Below are 8841 nucleotides of genomic sequence, written 5' to 3'. Positions count from 1 at the left end.
CTAGGGCTCCGTAACGCATGTCAAGGCTCTGTCTGACTCAGTCATTGGAGTTCTGTCTCGAGTTGTACAGTAATATGATTTGGGTTATTTTACTAACACGTGTGCATTGTTTAATTTTAATAGATAATAACCAGGAGATTCACCAGGAAGCTTTAGTTTTACCTAAGTAAACAATGTGAGTACATTCTCTTTTATAAACTCTTTTTGTGAGTCATTCTCCTTTTCTACCAAATTGTTTTACCAAAACCAAAATGTTTTCAATTATAATTACAGTGATTAAGTCTTTGTAATTCTACAATTGCTGCCAGTATTATGGGGTTTGTATACAGTACTTGATAACCTTCACAACTGGGCATGGGTATCCAATATGTGATATGACCTTAGTCACAGATCCGTCGAGTGACACGTACTGAACGAGTAATTGTGTAGATATAAACACTGTAATCGCCTTTAATACTGTAATGTGTAACAACTGATGTTTTACAAATTGGAATGTACTCGCCAATATTTCTTGCTGATAAAATGTTTTTAAAACGTGTTTTAGGTAACTTAATGTGAAGCCAATAGAAGCCAGCTGGAGAGCACTGAAGGCTTAAAATTGTGGCTATAAAAGTTACCAAATAAGAAACGAAGTTTACGTTTTCAATAATTAGGGTTTATCCCTACAAATGTATTGTCAATGAAACTTGGGTTTTATCCAAATTATTATTATAAAAGTTTGGCGTTTAACTCTGATAAAAATATTTCCTAACTAGGGTCCTGATGTATTCCGCTGCCAAATTAATAAACACCGATACAACCAACTCAATGTCTCGCGTCACCCACTCCCGGGGCAGGGGTCGGGGGCTGAGATAGAAGGGGGTATCAGAGCTACAGTCATTTGTTTATGCCAATGAAGTGTTCTGCTGACACTTAAGTTCTAAATAAAATGTGTTAGGAAATAATTTATGTGATTATGTGTAAATATGTATATTATTGTTTTGTGTTATTTGACAATCCGTTTGTTTACAGTATGAGTGAGCAAGGTACATCTGAGGCTTATCGTCAATTAGCTAGTTCTCCAAAAGATGAAGGAACCTCATCTCAGCCAAATCCCTCAGGATACTCAGCCGATACTGAGGAAGGGATATTTATACAGTCCGAGGAACCATTCCATTCTAAAAAGAGAGGATGGTTTAATAGGGGAACACATGAGAAAAGAAAGAGGATGAAGAAATTACAACAACATAGAGCATTAGTCAGAGCTAATAGGGAAGTGAATGGACAAACTCAGGAAACAGTCAATAGACCACCATGGGAAGAGGAACTAGATAGACGGTTGGCAGATTTCCATATGCTAGCCACCACAGCAGTAGACTCTAACCTAAACCAAAGAGCTGAACCACCACTGTTACCCTTATTCCCAGACTACAAATGCTAGAACCCAACCAGAAAGACCAGTTTCCAATTCCAGATGTAGATCCCTATGAGATTCCCAGAATTCCCCCACCAAACCCCATAGCTCAGTACACTGACCTTAACCCTTTAGACCCATTTTGAAATAGCGACTGGTGGAAGCAGAGTGTAATAAGAAATCCATACCCTTATGGACACCCCATTCCTCGATACCCAGATCCAGTACCATCACTATAACCTCCCATGAGTGAAGAAAATATGCAGGAACTTCGCCAATGGGGCGATGGGTTAGTAGAAGAAGGAGATAGAATCCGATAGATAGGAGAAAAGTTAATACGGAAGCATGTTGAGCGAGAGATACACGATTGGATACATGACACCAAGAATAATGTCTAGATATGCGTGTAATTTTGTACTTAGATAAAAAATAATATATATATATATAGGGTAGGGATATGGTAAAAAGTGTCTAAAATGTAAGAAGGGTAAGAAGTGTTTTAAACCATTGGATATTTGATCTAGTGGTTGAGATCAATAGGGTATAAAATGTAAATTGTGTTTTAATTAGAAGGACCTTATGTAAAAATTGAAGGGCAATAGTGACTTTTCCAACGTTTCAAATACAAAACCCCCATCAACTTCCTAAAGATCAGCGAATTATATGGTAACCGTCATCAATCTCCAAAAAATCAATGAATTTCTTCATACTTTATCATAAATAGATCTATAATAGATTCATGGCGTGGTGTTTTAAAACAACTGGATAAATTGACTATGATTCAGGTCATGGTGTTTTATCTGGAGACATTGTTCATGTCGTGGTGTTTTAAACGCTTATGATTCAAGTCATGGTGTTTTATCTGGAGACATTGTTCATGGCGTAGTGTTTTATCAATAGAAAACATTCCCAGATTTTAAAACACCATGACTATGATTCAAGTCATGGTGTTTTATCTGGAGACATTGTTCATGGCGTGGTGTTTTAAAACATCTGTGATTCAAGTCATGGTGTTTTATCAGGAGACATTGTTCATGGCGTGGTGTTTTATCAATACAAAAACATTCCCAGATTTAAAACACCATGACTATGATTCAAGTCATTGTGTTTTATCTGTAGACATTGTTCATGGTGTGGTGTTTTAAACATCTATGATTCAAGTCATGGTGTTTTATATGGAGACATTGTATAATCAGATTCATGGCGTGGTGTTTTAAAATAACTGGATAAATTGACTATGATTCAAGATGGTCGGAGAAGATGATCTGAATCGGAGATGGAGATGAAACGATCAATCCCTAAAAATTCTCATCACCAGTTTTTTTTCAGTTATATTGTAAATCAATTAAATGACAAAAATCTACAATTACTAATCTACCCTTTTGAATTAATTAAGAGGAGGGACACTTGTCATTCCAAGATTATTTCTTACACTTCTTACAAAAGATGGACTTTTTACAGGATCCTTTACCTATATATATATATATATATATATGTATATATAACCAACTAAAATAGATAGACTAAAATAGATATCGATGCATAACTACTAGTATGTTCAATTTTCAGTTGTAGTTTGTAATTGACGCATATATATATATATATATATATATATATATATATATATATATATATATTATATATATATATATATATATGTATGTATGTATGTATGTATGTGTATGTATGTATGTATGTGTATATATATATATGAAAAGAGTAAAGTCGCAATGTTCGACGTTTTTGATCAATCTATTGATGTGATTGTTTGTATTAGATCTTATTCTGTGATATTTGTCACACCCCAAAAAGTGGTGACGGAAGTTGGTGCCCATTTCTATCTTGATGTTTGATGCATTATATTGTTGGACAATATTACTTATTTAAAACATAGGTTTTAAACATAGCGTCCCAAAACACGACATAACCATGACATGATAAAGTTATCTTTGATCCTCACGGATCTTATTACATTTGTCCCAGAAAGTTTAAAAGTTAGTCCAACATTTTTAAGTGACAAAACATGCATCAACAAACACAAGATACGCCATGATTCCCGAAGCCGAACTCAAGTACCTGTAGAACACGTTTAAAATCAAGTGTCAACACAAAGGAAGGTGAGTTCACATATTCAAATTTAAACAATTTGATCCTAAGGAAAAGCTTTCTAATTATGTGTTTATATTAAAACATCCATATAATTTTTAGAAAGTCCATTTATTTCCTTAATAAAATCCATGGGTCATCCGTCGTAAGTTTGAAAACCCGACATTAAGGCATTTTCCCAAGTTTTGTATATTAAATTCAGAGCGTCAACGTTCAGACTCGTATGTTAGCTAGACAATACGAACTATATATTTACCATGCAGGGATAATCAATGCTAGACAATAACCAGAATTAAAATTCATCGTTTGACTTGACACGGGGCGACCGGTCACGACGGGGTTGTCAACCCGATAGATCTACCAACAATTCATCGCGTACAATACTTAATCGATTAAACGACATCATTGGCACAGGGTCCATATTGGGACCATATATGATGTCTGCCTCACGTACAATATATATATCCTACTAATATGACAAATTTAATATACGATGTTGTACGAATCCCCTGAAATCCCCACCGAAATGTAAGCCTATGCTGTTACTTACTCTCTTGAGACCAAGCAATATTCGTTCCAACCATACCATTGTTTTCCCCCAAACATATATTCATCAAAAATGTTTTATCTCGAAACGTATAATTTATCAAACTCCATATATTTTCAGCGAAAATATATAATTTATATTAAAAGGTATGTTTTAATCCAAAAACATTATTAAACCCTTTTTTGGCGTGTTCTACCCCCAAAGCATATACAAAGCAGTAAAAGAGGGGTTTAGTGACACTCACCTTTGGGTACGTATTTTTAAATAGCGCAATCCCACAGATTGATTTCTACACGTCCTATTATATGTAGGAATGATTTATAAATCAATATGTCACAAAAATCCTAAGTTTCTCTGTTTCTTAGAATTTTCACATAACTTTGAGATTTTCTCGAAAAGTTATCGTTTTAGATTATTTTGGCAAGTTAATATATATTTATGAGTCCATATATATATATATATTTATGTTTTTGCGACTTGAACGATTTTATTGGTGACCGTTATCATCTAAATCCATTAACACACCCGTTTATACGTAATATATCTACGATTTGCGCGTCGTAATATATATACATAAAAGTTCACATAAATTATTATCGAAACACACGTAAGTTCGTTAACTTATCTATTTTGTCATTTTTAAGGCAAGTATACATAAAATATCTTATATGTATCAAATTTCATACTCGACAAACAAGTTACACGTTTAACGCCATTTTTACCGTTTCTATCACATAAAACGCATAAGTATACATGCATAATCTAAATTTCCAAATATCATGTTAAAACTTAACTTATTTTCATATTCACATGTTTAAATCACATAACATATCTTAACACATAAGGTTTACCCAAAAATTACCCATACTAGTGTTCATTGAAAAACGCGTATTTTAGCGATTCGGTAACATTTTCGGGCGTCGGAAGTCACATATGACCAACCAAACACCAAGTAAACTTAATATTAGTTAAAATACTTGTTCTTAAACTAAAAATGTTAGTTTTCTTACTGATCTAGATCAGTTTCATAAAAATCATTCGAAAAGCCGATTTTTGACCGTTTTAACACATAGTTTTGCGTTAAACATTACTATAATCATCCTAACTGGGAATGACTTGATATTTTAATACAATACATGTTATTTACTAATTAAAATAGTGATTATAATCAGATTAGTGCAGTTTTTTTGTAAGTCACATAAATCATGCGATTTCACGTATTTTACAACTCCTAATGCACCAAGTACAACATGCAAAGCTAGAAAACATTATGACAAAGTTTTATACCATTTTAACACTTCAAATAATTATATTTTTAGTGTTTAGAATCTGATTAAAAATCATCTTCATCATACCCTACATAAATCATCATTTCATGACCATTCATCCACATGCATGCTTAAGTACAAGCATCTAATGCATTCAAATCACATCATCATCAACATGCATGAACTAAATTATATCTATCATGTATTTAACTCATGTTCAAACATTCAAGAACATCATCATCTTCATATGATCATTATCTTATCATTTCTTCATAAATGCAAGACTTATATATACACATACTTACATTCTTACACATTTAAGATTTAATCAACAAAATTTCACATGAATGCATATACATACACATACATATATGGTTCACATATGTATACACACATATGATTTCACATCTTTACTTTCACATGTCCATTCATATGATTAAAACCTTTTTAAAAGTTCTCAAAGTTCACATACACATCATATTTCAACATCTTATCAACAAGATCATATCAAAAATCAAAACTCATATTTTTACATGTATTTATATACACATATACGGCCACACATACCTACATATACACATCCATTTTATTTTGTTCCAAAAACCCATTTGTTTTACTTTTCAAGTTTATGTTTAAATCCAAGAACAAGAGAAACTTTTTACTATCATATTCTTCACCAAGAATCAAGAACATTTTTAAAAAGATTAGTTTTTATACCTTCAAGATTCAAGTGGGTTTTTGAATAAAAAGATGATATTATGCTTGGTTCTTGCTTGAAACTCCTTGGAATCACCTTTAAACCTTCAAATACACTTGAAATCATCTTGAAATTAGCTTGAATCTCCAAGAACAAAGTTGGAAATTTAAAAACAAAGTAGAAAGGGGGTGTTCGGCCAATGCTTGTTTAGAGAGAGAGAGAATGAATTGTGTTTGAGATGTATCTTGGATTTTGTAAGATTTGAAAAGATTCCATACATGCAAAATCATTCTACACAATTTCTAAGGCCACCATGTGTAAGTGAGAGGAGAGAGAATACATGGATGGCTGCCAACTCATGTCTCTTGTCTCATATTACACACACATATATCGTATATATATACATATATATACAATCTAGACCAAAAACTGGTATTTTACTGGATACCGGGTATTTTATCTAACGTTTTAATCCAGTTTTAGTGCGTTTTAAATTATTTTTATCACTCTATAAAAATAATCACTCAAAATTATTTCTGAAATAATTACAAGTTGTCTTGACTGGCTGCGTTGACAGTATTTTGTCTAATACGCGCAGTATCGCGCGGTACGTACGCGCTCAAACTCGAAAAATAGAGTTTCTTAGCATTTTAATTTATTTTTCCTCACGAATATGACTAAAATTACTATTCTAATTATAATAGACTATTTTTAGGATTTTAACACTGATCGGGTAGTCACCGACGTTCGTTTTGCATTTTAATCGTTACGCGATAAGCTTTTATTTTATCGTTGCCAACATAATTTTTTTCAATGTTTGGATTCACAAACACATTAAATATCACATATAAATATCACAATCAGTCAAATACAACCTTTTTATTTATTCATGACACGTGTTACATTTGTACGGTATGGCCTGAAAAGCCGCGTGTCACAATATTGATACCTGATAAATGTTTCCAATCCAGATGGATAACGAAGTAAATCAGGAAAACCAGAATAATGAGAATAACGGAAATCAAATAGATAACAGTGCCATCCAGCATATAGTAGCACAAGGAATTATAGATGCAATGCCCTATATTATCAAGACTGTTAAAGAAGCAGAAAATAATAAATCTGCAAATAGAAGTAAACGCCAACACACTGAACCAAGTCACTGTGTAAACGATTGTAACGGACCAATAATCCAAGCTCCAATTCCTAAAAGAAGAAGAACCGTCTCTTACGTTTGTTCTTGTAAAGAATTCTTGGCCTGCAAACCAATAGAATTCTCAGGCAATAAAGGAGCTATTTCAGCCTTGCGCTGGATAGAAAAGACAGAAGCAGTCATAAAAATAAGTAAATGTGCAGATGAGGATAAGATTATGTTTGCTTCTAATCTTTTCAAAAATGCAGCCTTAGAATGGTGGAATACTATTCTCCAGTATAGAGGAAATGACAGAGTTGATAATATGGAATGGACTAACTTTAAAGAGATAGTCGAAAGAAAATTACGTCCTCCTCATGAAAAGGAACAAATCGCCAATAAGTTTCTAAATCTTAAAATGTCTGGAATAGACTGCAAAGGTTACACTACCATATTCTTTGAATATGCTAGGATAGTGCCAACCTTAGCCTCACCTGAACCAGTGTTAATCTCCCGTTATATTTGGGGATTAATTAGTGAGATCAGACATGTAGTCAAGGGAGCTAGACCTTAAACCATAGAAGAAGCAGTAGAACTAGCCAACACCCTGACTGATGAATTGGTACGCACACAAGAGGAGAACCAGAGAAAGAACTTAGCTCAAAAGCTTACCCAGGAATTTCGTTCTGGTAATTCCTACCGTGTAAAAGGAACAGGTTCTTCTGCACCCTACTGCAAGTTTTGTAGAAAGAAGCACTCAGGAAAGTGTGTTGTATCCTGTAACTTCTGCAAGTACCTAGGACATGAAGAAGAAGACTGTAGGAGAAAGGCTAGTGCCAGAATATGCTAAAATTGTGGCGAAGCTGGCACATCAAACCAAATTGTCCGAAACTAGCTCTAGCAATAACCAGCAAGACTAAGCCAACTGAAGGACCTAAGAAAAATGCCAGAGCATTTGTTTTGATAGCTGAGGAAGCCAAGATGATTCCGGATGTGATAGCCGGTACGTTTTTAGTTAATGACATTTTTACCAAAGTATTATTTGACTCTGGTGCAAACCAAAGTTTTACAATACTTCTTTTTACAAACTTCTCGACCAACCCTTAACCAAACTTCTACAAGATTGTCTGGTGGAGACAGCAAATGGAGATTCTATTAAGATAAACGAAATCTTGCAGGGAGCAAGAATAGAAATTCTAAACCATCATTTCTTTGCTAACCTTTACCCAATGAATCTAGCTGGATTCAATATCGTATTAGGAATGGATTGGTTGATAGCCAACCATGCCAGTATTTTATGTGATCAAAAGTTAGTACAAGTAAGTACACCAAGTGGTAAAATGATCACAATCAAGGGAGATAAGCCAACCAGAACAACAAAATTCATCTTTGTGATGAAAGCTGCAAGTTATGAAAGGAAAGGAGGAATAGTATATATGATTTCCGTAATCATTAATACTAAAGGAAAAGAATTAAAAGATATTCCTATAATATCTAAATTCTCAGAAGTTTTTCCAGAAGAGTTACCTGGACTACCACCTGATAGAGTAGTTGAATTTAGAATTCACCTAATACCAGGAACAACACCAATTGCCAAGGCATCATATCGATTAGCACCAACGGAGATGCAGGAACTGAAGAAACAATTGGACGAACTTCTTGACAAAGGTTTTATACAACCAAGTTCATCACCGTGGG

The 8841-nt window shown here is 33.7% G+C and overlaps 1 long non-coding RNA gene across 1 annotated transcript; it reads right to left on the bottom strand.

Annotated features, from left to right (window-relative positions):
- Positions 1 to 3255: 3255 nt before the first annotated feature.
- On the bottom strand, positions 3256 to 6353 carry LOC110895144. The gene is made up of 3 exons (XR_002566923.2): positions 6032 to 6353; positions 4291 to 4344; positions 3256 to 3469 (listed from the first exon to the last, which is right to left on the bottom strand). It is a non-coding gene; the product is annotated as an uncharacterized LOC110895144 (long non-coding RNA).
- Positions 6354 to 8841: the final 2488 nt, after the last annotated feature.

Source organism: Helianthus annuus, chromosome 12 (genome assembly GCF_002127325.2).
Source record: "Helianthus annuus cultivar XRQ/B chromosome 12, HanXRQr2.0-SUNRISE, whole genome shotgun sequence".
Taxonomy (NCBI): Eukaryota; Viridiplantae; Streptophyta; class Magnoliopsida; order Asterales; family Asteraceae; genus Helianthus; species Helianthus annuus.
This window is presented reverse-complemented; position numbering and strand designations above follow the sequence as displayed.